The following is a 19981-nucleotide window of genomic DNA, read 5'->3' as shown; positions in this document are numbered from 1 at the left end:
AACCTTAACGAACGAAACGAAACTTAACGCGATTACATTATGCGCGATTAGATATGTTACGCACACCTCTCCGCCCGATATGTGATTATTATAGATTAAACATGACTTGAGACGTTGCTTTAATGTGATCTGATCGTCTGAGTGCGAGATTATGGTGGAAATACCCTGAACGAAGAACCGATACGAATATCGAATTTTATTCTAAAAAGCAATATGTATATAGATTAATTAAATTTGAATTTTGAATAACATGCTAAATTCCAACATATCATTTGGTATAATAATATATTTATTTTGTTTTCTCAAAAATCGTTACTGAAAATTCTTCAAAATTGTGAAAAAGTGTTTAACTCCATGCATATAAAACACGGTTTGTTTTAACCATAAGTTTAAATAATCAGCAGTGTATGATTATATAATAGTATCTTGAATTATACTACTTTGCACTCAACTTATATTTTTTATGTAGCTATGTATTTGCCATAAAATTTTTTTGATTCAAAACTCAGTTTATTTTCAATGAAAATTAATAATTCTATCGATTCTTTGTGCAGGGTGTTGCCATTATAAACTTAGTCTTAGACATAGTTTTGCACTTGTATATGCAGCGGCGTATTTATATTATATTTTCTACCGCTCATAATTATTCATTGTATTTAATATCTCCATCGTGTTAAAATTAAATTCTTACGGTTTTGAGATTAATTTGTTTTTATTTCATAAGCTGGTTTATTTATTAAATTTTTAGTACCATGCCGGTTCAAATTTTGAATATTTACGCCATTGCATATTTAGCTTAGCAGAAACCTAGTGCAAGCTTTTGCAGACATTGTAAATAAACTACACTTACTAATTGGCACATAATTTTACCGACATCTGTGATAACAGTTCTGTACTTACAATCATTTAGTTATAATCAAAATTAAAAATCATTAAAATATAATAATATTATACTTTAACACAAATGATAAAAATTAAATTAATAGAAAAAAATAAAACGAAATAAAAATAAAAGATAAATCTGATAAAAATACAATATATGATGATTTGAACAATTATTATAAAGTGATTTTAATCTGATTCAATAATTAAACATTTTTCTATGATGAAAAAATCAAGTATATATATATATACTCGTATATATATGGTGAAACCAATAGAACTATCAATCTTACTAGGTACTTATCACACGAGACTTGTTTTGTCATAATTGTGAGATAGATATTAATTAAATTGTTTTTTTTTTTTAAAAAAAAACTTATTGACTAATGAATAATTAGCATTGTAATTTAAAAATTAAATCATATTTTGCGTACATCCTTCACAAGCCATCTTTTTAAATTTACTGCATTTGTAGCTAAATTTCATAAATGTACTAATTATAGAGATCGCTATAAAAAAAATGAAAACATATATTTTTCGCCTATAATTAGAATATCATTTGTTACTCTTTCGCAAATATTTTGAATAAATTCTCTGATTCATTAATTCTATTCAAATTTTAGATGTACTTGACTTTTTTTTAAATGTCGAATGGTTTTTGTTACCTTTATAAATAACGTACTTGGTAAAAAAAATATTCCAAAAAATAATTTTTTATACCAATTATTAATAATAATTATCACTTAATAAGTATAAATATTACACAATTATTATTGTAGTTAAAGCTGCAAATTAAAATTTTGTTTTTAATAAATTTGCAACAATATACTCTACTCTAAAAGTGTTGTTTAGAATCCTACAGTAGTAAAACTTTCTCACCGATCTTTTACGATAACGTTTTCCAAAAAATTCAATCCGTATAGAGGGTGACAATCTCGTTCCTTAAAAAAATATCCGACAACAAAAATTTCTTGTTAAAAATATTTAGATTCCTCTCCTGGAAATCTTTCGCGTAGGAAACTGATACCTTGTGATGAACTGAGAATAGGTTCACCAGGAGTTTCTATGTCGGTTATTCTATATTTTTCTAAAGAATTATTTGCCATATTTTACCCGGGATTGCACTGAATTTTATCAAGAGGGCGAACGCGCAAACGCTGCAGTTGATCTCTTCGAGAAAAACACTTCCCATTTCCAGGAAATGAAAACACAAAGAACAATCCACTCTCTGTATACATAAGTCATTCTATAATAAAATTCTCTTGCAAAAACTCTTCAAAAGGCGTAGAGATGAAAATAGCATCGCAAAAATACATTAGAAATATCCAAGCCATTTAATTAATTTCAAATGCAGTAATAAATCAATATGAAATATTGCTTTTGCAGTTTTTACAATAAATTCAAAGAAAAATAGAAGTCAGCAGTTTCCAAAGTTTAGGTAAAAATTTAGATGTCGTAAATAAACTAGAAGTGATAATAAACATATATTCTTTTGAAGTCAAGTATTTAATTTTCAGTAATTATAACATTTTTGCAATAGTAATCTAAATAATTTTTCAACGAAAATAAGATAATTAAGATATTCTACAATTACAAGTGCTATATTTATGCTAAATTTATTTAATAAATCAATTTGAATTTAATGCAGAATTAATAAGTTTACTCCAGAATCAAACAAATAGGATAATTGAAAGAATAAATTTCAAATTTTGATAATTTTTATAACGATAGTCCATTGAATAAGTCTTTTAATATTCAGTTAATAAATCTTAATGTCAAATACATAAAAATACGGCTTTTTATCAGAATATATACATATTATACTATATATTTACCCTTTCGCTACGGTTGTGTTTTGCGCAGTAATGACACTGCTGTACGAGCCAGCACGACGCCCTAGTACTTATTACAACAAGTATTTTGAAATTTTCCAATCATTATCAATAAAACTGTGTTTAACTAGTGGAGCATGACATTGTGCCTAATGCAAATTGCTAGAACTTCCCGCGCCGTAATTAAAAATTTTTAAATACTTTAAATACTACGATTTTTTGCGATTAGTACAAAAATTCTACACTGAAAATCACAATAACAAATTAGAAATCTCTATAACTTAACTCAAAGTGATAAATTTTTCAAGCTAAATTTGACACACTGGGTGTCGTTTATAGACAATACTTAGCCGTCTAGTGAATGTCGTCCATAAGCGGCACTTGTAGCGAAAGGGTTAAATATAAACATTCTGAATATAAGCGTTTTGCCACGTGAAAATAGTTGTTGCATTTTGCTATTACAATTATCACAGAAAATCGAAATATATGCATTACCTTAAATATGTATTACACATTGCAAAAAAATAGAGCGCATGCTCTACAATTACAAACAATTAAAAATGTGTCGTGACCAGCTATATAATTTAAAAATCACTTTTAACAAACATGTCGATAAATTTCTTTTATATCCGCAATAAAAACTTATGCAATGGAAAAGTATATAAAACTCTAATTGACGTAAGTACGTTTGAAAGTATCGGGAAAAGTTTGAGAGCATCTATTTATTTATGTCGGTATCAGTTCACACCCAACACGTGTTAAATCGACAGCCGAGTTTATGTCTTTTATTATATCTGCCCTTACGGTCGATGTTGGTGTAAAGTCAATCGTAAATATACAATAGAAGTTTACTACAAATGAAGGCGATTCATATTTGATGAGTTGTGACTGAGGTTACGATGCCTACGTGCGTCTGGTAAATACTTAATGAGCGGCTTGGTGTGATCGGAAGGTTACGCCGAATTACAAATTCACGAGCTCACTGTTACGATTCCAAATACTTAGCATATGAAATATTCAGGAAAAATCATAACAGGCTGTTGCTTTTTATATGTCTATTTATCGAGATAAATGATTATGATATGGGCTTTTTCAAATCCAGTTGCGCGCGAAGCACTTTTAAAACACATCCGCTGAAGTTGACAAACTTCATAATTGTAGACGATTTTATTTTGGGATTATAACGCGAAATAATAGTATTGCATTTTTAGTTACAATTTTATTTATTTGTATATCGACTACTTTTTGAAAATACTGGCTACACATTAATTAGAAATATTATACAGTTTTGAATTTGTTTACTATAACTATTACATTGCATTTTTAGAATATAACAGCGTGTATTATAGTCAGGGAAAGTAAAAAAAACTATAGTTTATGAACTATTTATTAAAAGTTTAAGTTAAAAAGATATATTTCAATATACAAAATGTATACTACATAAAAGTGGATTGGTATGTAAGTCATCTACCCTTGGGTATTATACTTCTTCATTAGATATTTTACATCAGTACATTTATATGTAATATAACGACTTATACCTCTCTAGTATAAGAAAACTAGTATACGCGTGATTTAGAAATAATGAATTCACGTCGTCGTACTTAACTCTCTCGCTTCGTCGTCTCTGGACGACATCCCCATGACGTACTGTGTGTACGGATGTCGTCCCTAAACGACATATGTTTGCCTTGTTTCAAAATTTATAACTATTGGTTAATAAGTATTGAAAATACTAATTTTTTATTATAGTTTCTAGTTCGTTATAAGCGTAATTTTTACTTTTTTAACACATTTTATTGATAATGATCGAAATATCTTAAAGTGCATAGATGTAGTATTAGAGCTTTTTTACTAAGGATTTTGAATTTTTTTGATAGCATTTGGATTCGAAAACGTGCTTCGAAGTATTTTATCAAGCATTTCTAACCAAGCACTTATTGGTGATTTTAATGAAGCAAACATACGCAAATTTTGGAAACATATGGTTATTTTTTTTCAATCTCATTGCATTATTACAATATAGCGTGTACTAGAGCTGCAGCAAAAATAAAACCGGATCAAATATTTTTGCTAATAATGCTTTCATTCTTAATTTAGAAAGTATAAGCCCAATTCGTTGTACTAAAATGTTTGCATATTTTGAAGCAACAGTCATCAGTAAGAACTTAATATTTTTAGATATCATTCGGATTATAAAACCAGTATCAAAGTATTAGCAAGTTTTTCTAATAAGATTTACGCGCGAGTAAAAGTAATGAAACCTCTATCTCTATAATTTATAGAGACATACGAAAAATAGATTAATAGTAAAAATTATTAAAAAAATAAATGTATATAAACATTTCTTAATATATGCAATAATAAAAGCCGAAAAAAATATAAACCATATTTTTATAATGCATTTTTTGAACATTATAATTTAAAATCAATTAAAAAATTCAAAAAAATTACAGATGAGAATTTTTTGCAATATTCAAATTTTATATTTTTCTCATAATAACTTTCATGGCAATATTAAATACAGTCTTTTCAAGTCATTTTCACTGATAAAGCAGTGATAATTATTATTCATTTAAAATCTGCATTCAAACTTAAAGTTCTATTACAGTGATTATTTTTGTAAAAAAAACTTCTATGTGTTATGAAAATGCTAATCATGCGTAAAATAATTCATTGATTTCTAAAATAATTATTTCTCTTAACAATTTGACTCAGTAAACATAAAAAGTTATTGATAATCTTCATCGTTGGCAAAAATAGTTTACAATTTAAACTTATTTATTAATAATACAATTATAATGACCTAAAAATATGCGACCTTAAAATAGAACAAACATATTGTGATAATTTAACAATGTTCTGATAATATCTAATGATTGTAAGTACACAACATTATCACAGCCGAAATGTATAAAATCTTTTTCTCTAAAACGGTAGTACCAAATACCCGATATAACAATATCAAAATGCAGCCTAAATTTTAGTAAAATATAAAGTAATCACTAAATAACATACATTTCCAAATGAATTGAGTTAAAACAACATTTTGTCATTACATTTAAAAATACTGATTTTTTTTTAATTCAGTGACTTTTATTCATCTTATAACTAGTAGGTACAGGTAAAAGCAAATACCATAAAAAAGTAATTTTATAAAAATTAGCGAAAGTGGTAGATGGAACGAACATAGTATCAACCAACTTGTTATCGGTAGATTAATTTTAATTTGACATTTGAATAATACATTTTTCATACATAAATCAATTACAAAAAATCACCTTAGTCGTAATAATAAAAAGTCATTTGGTACTACTATTCTTATATTACATTACCATTGGTTAACCAGACACACGTAGTTAATAGGTTCGTCAGACCGAACACAAAAATCTTGACATAAAAATTACTTGGAATTTTGGAATTATACTCTACTTTTTTCTTCAAAGTTTATGCAATACTTTAATTGTCTCATATCATATTATATCTGACAGAATTGAAAATTTTAATATTTCTTCATATACAATATTAAAATACTAATAACAATAAAATTGTTTTCGTAATAAACCAAAAACAAAAGGTAAAATCCTGATTTCACCAAAATCGCACGAAAACTGTTTCAAGCATCAATAGCAGTGGACATAGCCATTTTTGGATATTGCATTACTAAATATTACTTGAATTATAATTATAATTTTAACTGTTTACTTTAACTCATTTGTCCTTATACTAAAAAAACTATTGCAGTTAACTTAAACAAAAAACTAGAGATCCAAATGTAAATGTTTAGTATATTGATTCGATCTGACGAGCTAATAACAAAAAACGTATTGCGATAAAGCCAAAAAAGAAATTGAACTTCAGTTGAGCGAAGGTCCTAAGGACAAAGCAATCAGCAAAGCAAGGGAACCATGTGAAATTTTCTAAAATGAATTTACCTATTTTGCATGGAGCGGAAAAAAAACACACATCGGAGTCTGCAAAAGTTCACAAACAAATAACACTTTACCCTTTAAAGCATAATATTGTTGTGCATTTGTGTGGTGGACTATATGTGAGCTTTTTTGCTTTCGTATATGAAATGAATGTATAAATACATATCCACGTACTCATTAATTTTATAGCAATTATCAATCGACAAATATAGCAATTATTTGTGAACATTGTGTTACATGATAGTTAAAGCTGACGAACTGTTATTGAAAATGTATATTGTACTAATGTTATTGCAGTACCTGAAACACTTGCGTGTTTAGATTGTAACTAATATTCACAAATAGTTGCTAAGTCGAACTATTTTGTGAACCAAAATTGGCGTTACATTTTTCAATAATATTTCAACAGACAAAATGACAAAATTATTATACGACTTGATGTTTTCTATGCATGGTATAATATTTGTGTTGAATGTAGCATATACTTGTACGATTCAATTTTCCGAGAGAAAAGTTTCTCTAAGGAAAAACATATCGCAGTAAAAGCATGGCATGAAAGAATTTATTCAAATTTTTGTATTAAGTAAATATTGAAAAAAACTCGCGTTATGGAATATTCATTTAAAATTCACATAACTGCATGTTCATGTTGAAATAAAATCGTACATATGATGTTCTACTTTAAAATATCTACGAACGTACATGAGTATATATCCTTCCGAAGAGTGGTCTGTTCATAAAACATGACTTTGGTAGCGGTTTGGTCTAAAGATCGAATTGTTATTTGATGAGTTATAAAAAGAGGATTGTTCGTATCATACTTTGCTATGAACATCGCTCCTGGCTACGTGATAGTAATAAATAACAAAGTGGTTAATAAGAATGATACCATTATGGGTTCTGTTCGAGGGATGATAATATTTCATGTTCTTATATATCAAAGAACATTCTTAAATACCTCATGGCAGAAACTTATTACTTTCCTATCAAAGAAATAGTGATCTTTGTGTAAGCCTCATTTAATTGCATATAATTCATGGATGACTCTACACTATGAGCACTCAATTAGTTTTCGTTCGAAGTTTTATTTTTCTTATAAAATGCTACCTTTCTCTCAATAATTGGATAGTGTAAGTTGCCGTGTCTAAGATTCATGGCATTCTTATTAGTATGAGAAATAAATCGATAAAAAAAAAATAAAACAGTTACAGCATTTGAGAAATTTAGATATACTCATTTTCAATATTTATTCCTGCAAAATATAGTAAAATTGTATACCATTCTCATAAATTAGACTCAGCTTTGCATAGCTTTTTTGTCACTTGTTCACATAATAGGGTAATAAATTAAATATGTGTTTTGTGACAAGTGACTATATTTTATAGATATGATGTTCAGTATTGAAAAAATAAACAACAAGTTTAAAGAATTTCATTCAAAATGTAACATATTACATATATATATATATATATATATATATATATATATATATATATATATATATATATATATATATATATATATATAATTTAAGACAAATTCTACCTTAAAAAATATAAGTTTTTGATACAGAACCTGTTATTGACATTAATGTAGAAAGTCAATGGTATGCCTTAGAATCTTCCAGGATTAGGAAACACAAATGAATTTGGTGATAACAAATATATTAAAATAAAAGCTTAGTTCCGAAAATTAAACTAGTTTTATTAGTCCTATAATAGGATTGGAAATTAAGCTAGTTTTATTAGTAAAGTTAATGTAGTTATTCAATTAATGTATCAACTAAAAATATATGTAGTTATCTCAATATACGTATTCATTTATGAAATGCATTATATTAGGGCAGTATCCACTTTACAAATGATTTAATTTCGATTAAGCAAAACAAAATTTATAAAATGATTGCGATATAATTCACAACATCCCTAAATATAAATTAATTATTTAGTTATTATCCTGATTTGTCATAATTGCGTTTCCCAAAACTTTATTATTGTTTGAACTATTACACTGATTGAAGTACGTGGATAAACAAGCTAGTAAATAAACATAATCAAAATGCAGGAATCAATTTATTTACGTAGTTTTAAATAATATTTACATACATTTTGTTATAAATTTTACAAAAATCTGTTGCAATTACTGTATTTTTCAATTTTGCTTCTTTAATGTGTAATAATCCATTTTGGCTAACTTTTTATGTAAGAGAGTTATGTGGCTCTATATCATCAATCAAATTCTAGTACGTAATATTAAAGAAAAACTGAAAAATAAAGTTATATGTGAAACGAGCATGTGTCTAAAAATTCAGGCTATTCCGTGTAGAAAAGTTAAATATTCTTTGGAAGTGCTTTTATGAAAACAAGTAGAAAAATAATGCAATCTTAATATTGAGTATGAACTTTTCTATGATCCAAAGCGTTTATTTGACATGATGATTTCGTTCAGTTGTCATTGCAAGCCAAATTTCTTACTATAGTAATTCTTACTTATATAATTTTCTTACGAAATAACTTTTATTATATATTACCTTCCTTATTATAATAAATATGTTACTGAAATTATAATAAGTATAACTATCATGTGCGGTTATGGTCACTTGATACAGAATCTACACATTCTGTTATTTATATAACATTTATATAACATTCTAAATAAAATGGTATATTCTTATTTAGGCGCGTAACTTGATGAATCCCAGATAAAAGTAATGAATATAGATATAGAAGAAATACTGCGACATGTATTATGTGATAACAATAATATATGGTCATACCAGTCATTGCATTAGAATTCATTAGATGTAAATGTTATATTCAATAAACCAAAAATTGACTACATGACGTTAACAAATATTTGTTTTAAAAAATATTTTTCAAACATTTTGCACTCTACAACATATTTTGAAAACGTGACGTTATCTTAGTTAAGTATTTATTTCTTTTTTATAAACATAATTATTTTTGATACGTGAGCTAATTATAAAGAAACAATACATATTATAGTAAAATATATTTTAATAAAAATTACTTATTACTTTACTAATGAAAAAGCAAAAACAACTCAATGTATATTATTATATTAAAATTGCATTTTCTTTATCTATTATTCAAGTATTCTTCGTTATTTTAATTCTAGTTGGCTTATATATATATATATATATATATATATATATATATATATATATATATATATTATATTAGGGTGGTCCTTAATATGGACATTTTCTAATTTTCTTGCTCCCATGGGCTCAAATGGTTCCAAATTGATAAAAAGCAATTCTTTGAAAGTTTTAGCTTCTAATATTAACTTTTAGATAGTGCGCAATTCAATCAAACTTCGTATGGAAATTGCATGGAAAATATTTAGAAAATTGACAAAACCATTTTTTAGGTACAACTTAGCGACAAATGAATTAAAAATGAAAATTCGACGCTCTGCAAAATTTTTGAAATTTTTTTAATGCTATTTCCATACGAAGTTTGATTGAATTGCGCTCTATCTAAAAGACAATATTAAGAGCTAAAACTATCAGAAAATTGTTTTTTATACATTTGGAACCATTTGAGCCCTTGGGAGCAAGGAAATTAGAAAATGTTCATATTTGGGACCACCCTAATATATATTTATATTTATGTATATATGTTTAATAAGCTGGGGATAAAACTCTATTTTGAAAAAAATTGCGTACCTATCTTATGTAGATTGTTTTATTTTTTTATATATTTTAGCCATTCAAAAGGATTAAATCTATCGATCTCCAGAACTCAACGTCAAGCCAAAAAATTAGAAAAATAATTATCCCACGCATATAAAAATTTATGAGTTTTTAAGTGCACCTAAGAGCTTTGGTCAAACGGTGTCCATATTGCGTCAGTTTGTGGTTAATTTTTATTATTTTTGTTCATTTAAACTTAGAAACCCTAACCGTTAATAACATTGCTGTGACTACAATCAAAAATGGCATAATTACCCCAAGTAATGTCCTAGAATTAGGACAATTTGTCAAACTATGAATTTAAAGTTTTCAAATGTGGCCAATATTGAATGGCGTTCTTTAAAAAAAATAGTGCCTTGGCATGTTCCATTAAAAGTTTGATCGCTCATTTAATTAGGATTGAATAATCGTATCAATACTTATTAGTTTATACAAAGAAATTAGTGAAAAATAAAAACTAAAAAATAACCCCGTATTTGCTATAGCATTTTACTCATTGCCAGTTCAAATGTTTATTATCCGCACTACCTCAATGAGCAAGATAAACATTTGAACTGATTGTGAGTGAAAAGCGTTAGCAAAAATCGTGTTATTTTTAGGTGCTTATTTTGCTACTACATATCTTAGAATTTACTAAGTTTAGTAAATGCATTTAAGAGAAACTAAATAATTGTTTCGTACCTATCGTGTCACAAAACTTACTTACGTCACGAAAACAAACTAATCCCAAAATGCAGAGATTCTAAGTCTCATTGTATGGTACGTAATTGAAATGACATATGTTTTGATACTATTACATAATTACAAAGTAATTACTCTATTAATTAATTACGAAGATGGCTGGAGTGGAAATGCTTCAGAACGCACGCGTGCGTGCCGTGGGTCACATTGCTGTGGAGCGATGCAACAATATTGTTGAGTTGAGTTATTGCCTGGAACGGTGCATCAGAATTTGCTTCAACCTGAAACTCCATCTATATAATACTAAACAAGTGTCGAGTAAATACAGGTCATACAGCCGAATACGTGATTTTCAACCGCTTCGCAAATGCCAATGTCCACTGGACTCGCCAGTACGCTTCTACGTGACCATTGAACGGAACATTCATATTTTATCAACTTGTCTTCACACTTGGGCACATTCAAGGGTGAAAGTACTTATCGTTTATCATATATAATAAAGCTGAATTTTCATGATTTCGTAATTCTCTAAGAAATTTGTGATATTACAAACTGCATATTTTTTATCATGCCTTCCACCTAAGCTACAATCTCAAATATACAACAACCACTCGGCAAATTTTAATTGGAAATGTTAATAAAGGATTTCCCAGCCGATTCAATATTACTGTTTTAATATTAAGGGGCACAACTAGTAGCGAAATTTTCAAAAAATCGAATTTTTAATTTTTCCATATTTCGATAGGTTATGCTTTTAAAAATAACATACCAAAATTTTAAATCGATATTTTAAATAGTTTTTGAGTCACAGCCATTTAAAGAGTATATATATAGTATATAGTATAACAATCGTTTTATCTTTAAACGCGTTTTTCTCGAAACAGCATTTTCCGAATTTGCTGCAGTGATTACTCAAAAACAAATGATCCGATCACTATCGAATTTTTTTTACATGTTCTATATATAGTTCTCCGTAAAATAAACTATCGATTTTTTGATCGAATCAAAAATCGAGTTTTGGCAGTCCAAACAAAAACCACCAACATTTTGAGTAAAATTCGACTTTTTTTTTAAAAAACGCCGTCACTTTGTCAATTTTTGATTTTTTTTCTTTATCACAGTTCATTTCACAGACAATATTATCTAGTTTAACGAGATTTTTTTGTTTAAATTTTATCCACGTAGAAGGCCGGAATCACTGCAGCAGTGAAGGGCCTTTTTTTATCGCGCCGTTGGAGATCGACGATAACTTAAAAAATATTTAATTTTTTTCTTCAAAAATTTTACTATGTATTCTGAAAACTGTATAAATATAATCCTAAAATTTTGAAATGATAAAGTAGTTTTTTTAATATAAATTCTCAAAAAACACCTTTTTTTATGCGGTTACACTAGTTGTGCCCCTTAATATTATTCTCTGCCTTTGTCTAAATATAAATATCCATGCTCTGCTCTATTTAGTAGCAAATTCAATTGTAATAGCTGGTACTGATTCCAAGAAAACCCTCTATGGGCCCGCGTGACTTTCAGGTCATATTCGCAATTTTTTGATATTCTACTACATAATTAAGGCGTTTTTCTAGAGATGTCGATCAAATCTTAATTTTATAATGTTTTCGAGATAAGCAATATCACTATTTATGACCTTTGCTAGACTTAATGGGTTATAGCCCGCTCAATAAAATCACATAATTCATTAATACCAAACCAATTGTTTAATGAGAATTTGTTATTTTTAACTTCTATATATAAACATATATTCACTGATTTTTGTGCCCCTATTTTTGATGGACGTAAAACCAAAATTCAGCCCATTGAGAGTTAATTTACAAGTAAATTTGTCAAGCGTGTTGTTTGTCAGAATTCGAAGCCAAAACCGCATTTGAAATTTCATTAATTCATAATTAAATTACGTGAATATATATATATATATATATATATATATATATATATATACAAATATTATCAAAGCAGTTGAAAAAATTATCTATGAAGATTCATTATTATAATATACTTATATATTTCATCATCACATTCATTGTTAAATATTTTCAACATATTTGCCTATTAGTTTGCAATATCCAATATATCGAATCAATTAGGTTAATTATATAAATCACTACTTTATAAAATCAATACATGATACAATACTCATTTACAATAAATAAACAAATTCGGGAAATAATAACTAATTTATATAATAAATGAGCATGGGCATAGACTATGCCGCATAGTATAAAAACAATGACATAAAGATGAACAAAAAAAAGTTGATATAATTTTGTGAAGAAAAACTAATAATGTTTAAAACCAACGAATGATATTTTATCATTTTATTAATAATAAATATCTTTGAATCATTTGGATATGATTAACACATTCAAGATGTCCAATTGTAAGCTGATTAGGAAAAATCAGTCAAATATCGCAATCATTTTTAGGTTTTTAATTTTTCACTCAAAATTTCCGGGACGGTCCCGGATTTTCACCTTGTACCCCGGGCTTTTTTGAAAGCAAGTTTTGTCCCGGATTGTCCTGGATTTTTAAAATGTATACCTACGCTTATAATAAATTTTCGTATTTAACTACCAATGTCTTTTAAATTGAATATTTTTTAAATTTATAAATGAGAGAAGTGCCGAATGCAATATTCCAAAGGCATAAAATAGCATCTTACATTATTAATTTCGAACTTTCATTTTCAATTTTACAAAAAATTGCAAAAAATTTGAAAACAAACTATTCTTCTTCCTGCTACAGGTGCTTATTGTCATTAATAATGAGTTAATTTTTAAGAAAAGTGAACTACAAGTTAGTAATTCTAATTAGATTCATTCATTTAAAAAAACTATTTATGTCATCCTTAAATAGCGTTTGTTATTTTAAATCATATAGTACTTCTTACGCCCTTTTCCCCCGTACCGAATTGGCATAACTACAAATTGTCGTTCCAGTTTTGACCGAAAAAATTATGGTCACCTTACCCATAGAGGGTTAATATAGCTTTATTACATTATTACAATGGCATTAATTCGATAGTGTTGTACAACAGCTACAAAGTTCCTACGGGTAAATGATTATGATGGAACGTCCATTGAAACAATCCGGAATCGTCTATGAAATAGTTCTCAGTCAATTTGTATTGGAACTATCGATAATTATATTAGATTATAGCGAAGCTTTTGACCGGAACTTGTCCTACATCTCTGCTTTAGCATTTAACTCCTGTTATGTGGGTTTGCTATTGAGCTCGGGGGTTCCGTCTATGCGATATCCGTGCTCATTTCTATACCATTGTCCGCGAAGCAATAGACTATTGCCTATTTCGTAATTATCACGGAGCGCCGACGGCCGTGTAATGTCACCGAGTCGGAAATTGATACATGACCCACATGTTGCAAATGCGCTTATGTATCATTCAATACTACTCACTCATAATACGTCTATTGAATTTATAAAGGCTTTTTGATATCGATAGCGGCACAATAATAGATGTGCCGGTTCGCTGTGCCGCTTGCGCGGGAATCCAGTTTCCGTCTCGATAATATCCGAAATCGTATAAATTATAATATATAATATGTTATAATAACGGCAGGTGCGTAAGCTGAAATTGTACTCAACAAAATTGAAAATAGCTTTTGTGTCATAGATTTTACTTATCTGCCAACGCAGAGTACCCAAGAGGGCCGTGTTAATTTGGAAACATATTTTGAATGAATATTTTCTATTTCATTTTTATACATCGAAGTAAAAAATATATGTGAAACCGTATTTCCTGAAACACCGGCTTCATCACCAAAATTCAAAGTTGAAAAAAAAATGAATTAAAAATATGAATATATGTATAGATTAAACCTTTAATTGAACGAAAGAAAAAAAAAGATCAGATCGTCAAAAAGGTTTGTGAGTCATGTATAACTAAAAAAGCATCATAGTTGAATGTTTAGACTGTGACAGTTCTTATATTGGATAAAGCGCCCAATACATTATTTCTAAACTATGTTCTCTAAGTATATGATTAATCTCGAACTATCTTTTAGTATGGATGGTCCTATAATTTTAAGGAAAGAACTAGTGGGGCGCATACCATCGTGCCTTAAGGCAAACTGCTGGAACTTCCCGTACCAAAAAATATTTTTTTTAAAGATTAATATTTTTGGAAAAAAAATAGATTTTTGAGAAACTCTAAATTTTTGACAAAAATTTACTTTTTTTGAAAAAAAAAGACTAAGAAAAAATGTTTTCTTTATTCTGAAATATTTTGGAATAAATAAATATCTCTCTATAAAATATCTAATGATCATTTTTGACCGCTAAATGGCTTTTTTTTACTTTTTTCACTAGATCTCTAAAACGGCTAGACCTGCCTTCATGAAAATTATATCAATTCGTTATCTTGTCAATACAAGTAAAATGTTATTTGAATTATTACTATCGAACGCTCCTTTCTCTTAAAAACTGAGTTACCGTTTGTGGCACTTTTTGTCCCGTATTTTCGAAACCGCTAGACCTGTTTACGCCAAAAACTAATCAGCACGCCTCCTTGTCAACAGCTATCAAATGCTTTTTGAATAATTGAAATCGGTTGAGCCGTGTTCCCGAAATCGTGGACGAAAATTTGTATCAGCGTACACATACGCACACACACACATACATTCATTTTTTCTAAGGTATGCCAAAATGTTCAGAAACATTTGAAACGTAAAGATATATAAAAATTTTCATTTTCGAATTTTTTGCGATTACTATAACTTTCCCTACGGGAAGTTAAAAAGTTGATCTTGAAGATTTGCTGAATCTTGTTTTATTTTTCTAAATTTTACTTATGTAAATAAATGAAGTTCTTCTTATTTACTATCTGAAAATTATCAAAATATAATTAACAGTTTTATTTCTGATTTATCCCTTTACCCTTGATTTTTTATCCTCCAAAGTTTAAATGAACAAAATTAATAAATATTAACCACAATAACCGAAATTGATCACAGTGTTTCACCAACTCTTGGTTGCACTTGCAAGCTCAATTTTCAAACTTTTTTTCATGATAGTTACGATCAATACTATCACCTTATTTTGTTGAGTTCTGGGACACCCTGTTTACATATGAAATGACCATATTAATGCAGTGGGGGTTAATTAAGTTAGAAGAATATGAAACCTAATTTTTCAAATTATATTTAGCCAGTCAATTACATCCGAGGATAAAATTAATTTTTGTTTTTTAATCAATCAATGAGGGCACAACATTTTTATCGTAACATGGAGTTAGTTCTTTTATTATTTTATATATATTTTTCTACATATACACATATGTATCTTGGTGAACAAATATAATTTATTTAGTTACCATAATACAATATTATACAATAATATAACACTAATGCGAATAAGTTAATTATTTTTATTGCTAATAAGCGAACTATTTTGGTATTGACATTCCGAAAATTCTCGTTTATTAGACATCTTTGCTACTTGTTAAACAATTTAAAAAAACTGTTTAAAATAATAATATTAACTTGTTACTGACTATTTGATAATGTTCAATTTTGATAGATAGTTATACATGACTCACAAACCTTTTTGACGATCTGATCTTTTTTTTTCTTTCGTTTAATTAAAGGTTCAATCTATACATATATTCATATTTTTAATTCATTTTTTTTGTAATAATAATTTGCAATATCAGTATTTGAATGTTTAAATCTCACCGAGTTATAATACTAATTTGTAATTTCATAAATTTTATAGAAATATTATTCCCTCATAAAGTATATTCACAATATTATATCTTACATCCAAAAATATTACATTTGAATAGAAATCGAAATGTCTATCAAAGTGAATTATTTTAAAAGATGTAAAATGATATTCAGTTATTGAAGCATGCGGAATATTGACAAGAAATGTCAGATAGGTTCAAATTGGATTCAGATAAAATTACCGTTTTCAATTTCAATTGATAAACGCAAGCAATTGTATGCGAAATATTACATCTGACAATTTAAAAAAATTGTGATTTTGTAACTGAACGTCGAATTATTTGCATTGTGCTTAAAAATTGATCGTAAATTTTAATAAGTAGGCCGCTCGATTGGGGTAGTTGATAACTAATTTATTTAGGTATTGAAAAATATGCATAAGAATATTAATAAGTAATCAAAGAATCATAATAATACGAGGATGTAATTTTAACTGATGATATATTTATTATCGTTACGTATGGAGTAGCCAACATATAGTGTCTAAAAATTCTCTAAATCTTATAAACAGAAAAAGCGTGTCAATAATCGCTTGTATTCATAAGACCTTATTATAAGATATTAATATATTTTGCAACATACTATAACTATTATCATATTACGTACTAAGTATTCTTATCTATTTCTTAAGGAACAAAGTCTATTTTAAAAATTAACTTAATGCATTTCGAATGCTTTTTTCACATTTCAGATTAAAAAAAATTATCTTTTATTCATCCCACAAAATTAAGAACATTTTTATCAAAACTTCAGCAAATTATGTAACTGTGTTCAAAGTTCTCAGAACAAATATTTTCACAATTTTTCTGCGTTTAAATTTATATGGAATTGTTCGATTATAAATTTATTGTTGAGTTAGATTAAAACGTTAATATAATAGAAATTATCATGCTAAAATGCTAAATTGCTACTAAATTTGTCAAATATAAGTTACGAAAGAAAATATCAATTTTTAAACACATAAGAGAACAAAACCACACATAATATATAATATAACATACATAGATCCTTTAAATAAATAAAGGACTTATATTATATTATAGTCTGAATGTATAGCATACCAGTAAAGATGCAGTATATAAATATTATATGGCCCTTTCTTCGTCTTTTGTGAAATATTATTTATTAATAAATAAAATATTGCTTGTCGTCTTTCATATTTGAAAGGGCACATATCAAAAGCTCTCCAGAGAGATCAATTATATTTATTCATGTACTAGATAAATTATATCAGATTTCATGACATGTAATGATTAGGTATGACGTAGGGTGGAAAAAGAAATACCTATACAAGATCATTTCAGATAAGGAATTAAAATAGCCCTTCTGGTAAATATCCATCGATAATAAAATTCTTAATAATAATTTTATCTAAGATTCTTAATAATAAAATTATTTCGGAATATGATTCTGTAAAATATTGAGGAATGCACTTGGATAGCAAATTATATTGTATTATTCATATCAACAGCAAAACAAAACAGATGGAAAGTAAAATGGAATCAATGTTCTGGCTAATTTGTAGTAAATCTGAATTATCATTAGAAATCAAAATTCAACTCTATAAGGCGATAATAAAAGTAATGTAGTAGACTAATGACGTTCAGTTGTGGCACTGCTCCAGTAGATCTGGAATTTCGTCTATCCAAAAAAAACAGTCAAAAATTCTCAGGCGTATTGCAAATGCACCTTAGTATATTTGTAACCAAATTGTACATAATGATCTCAATAGATACTGTCTAAAAATTAGTAAAAAAACAGAAGCGGAATTCATTACGCCAAGATTATCATCCATAATAACCCTACATTAATTCCCATATTAGAACCATCAGCTATTAGAAGATTAAGGAAGAAGTAGCATTCCTTCAATCTAATAAATTAAAATGAAATAGCTCACTGGAGTGATCTGATTACCTTCCGAATGTTAATTTATATTTATAGTATATAGTATGCTATTTTGATGAACCTTTCAAAAAGTCGACATCAATATCATGTTCTCTATGTGTCGTATTTTAAAAAAATATCGTAATAAGAAATTTTAATATGTATAACATATTATATTTAATATGTATAACATATGCAGCATGTAGCTAATGGAGGTATTTCAACAAACATTAAAATCTCGTGTCAACCACGAATATTTCAATAATTACTAGTGAATAATTTATTCGCGAGTCGCAATGTGTTTTGCTCATTCGAGGGTTGTTCGGTCGGTACCAATATATTTTTCCGCATTGCGAACATTCATTCTGATGTGATTAACGAGAAGTGACCGTCGCACGATGGATTTTATTTTTTTCGGCTTTGGTAAATTAAACAGTCAGTGAAAATTGGGATTTTGTCAATTCCTGCTTTCCGCAAATAATTCGCTACGGAGAGGAAAATTACATAGAGCAAGGGCTGAACTGAAAGGAAAATAAATTAGTTTTATTAAATGGAAGTAACAAAAACTCACACGGTTTTTCAACCAGGATGCAATTTACATTTGAAATCGTTCAAATTAAATTAAATCTTGGGTCACAAATGATACGGTACTCGTAAAACGTTCAAATAGTATCGATCTAGAGCTGCGGATACCGAAATATCCAGATATTTGCTTGATACCTACGAACAACAAGAAGATATTACATAAATAAATAGAAGTAAGCGCTGCTTTGGTAGAAAAAAATTTCAATATTTGCAGGTTACAGTTAAAATTTGATTTAAAAGTTTCTACTTTAAAACTATAGTTGCATAAAAGCACCTATGCTAAATTTGTTTTTTGACTCTTCTTTGTTCTACTCGTACCTAGTTCGCATTATGTTCTTCTACATACTTTTCGTACTTCTATATAATTCTATATGGGCCAATTAAAATAAAAATTCTTTATCAGGGATAACAATTTTAAATTTATTTATTAATGGTGATAATGAAGTTAAGTTTTAAGATTTTTTCACATGGTTCTTAGATAACACATGTCTACAGAATAAAAAAGTTGGCTATGCTGGGTCTGTGACCTAAGTACTCCAATGTATTTTCTCCGCTGACGAATCTGAAGTTAATATTGGAGATCAAATGGCAAAAAACAGAAGAAAGTAAGGACAAAATTTCCGATCTAGTCATTTTCCTACATTACAATAAAAATCTTATAATGTTTGCTGTTACCTGACTTTTCCCATCTTAAATGACCCGTGTTGC

The 19981-nt window shown here is 27.8% G+C and overlaps 1 protein-coding gene across 1 annotated transcript in view; it reads left to right on the top strand.

Annotated features, from left to right (window-relative positions):
* LOC113375165 (neuronal acetylcholine receptor subunit alpha-7) overlaps nt 1–19981 on the top strand; it is a 204013-nt gene that overhangs the window by 25721 nt on the left and 158311 nt on the right. The window lies entirely within an intron of this gene.

The sequence above is a fragment of the Ctenocephalides felis genome, unplaced genomic scaffold, assembly GCF_003426905.1.
Source record: "Ctenocephalides felis isolate EL2017-DRISC unplaced genomic scaffold, ASM342690v1 CF-g0.4_SCAFFOLD_01886, whole genome shotgun sequence".
NCBI classification, from domain to species: Eukaryota; Metazoa; Arthropoda; class Insecta; order Siphonaptera; family Pulicidae; genus Ctenocephalides; species Ctenocephalides felis.
Note: the sequence above shows the minus strand (reverse complement) of the source record. Positions and strands in the feature narration are given on the sequence as shown.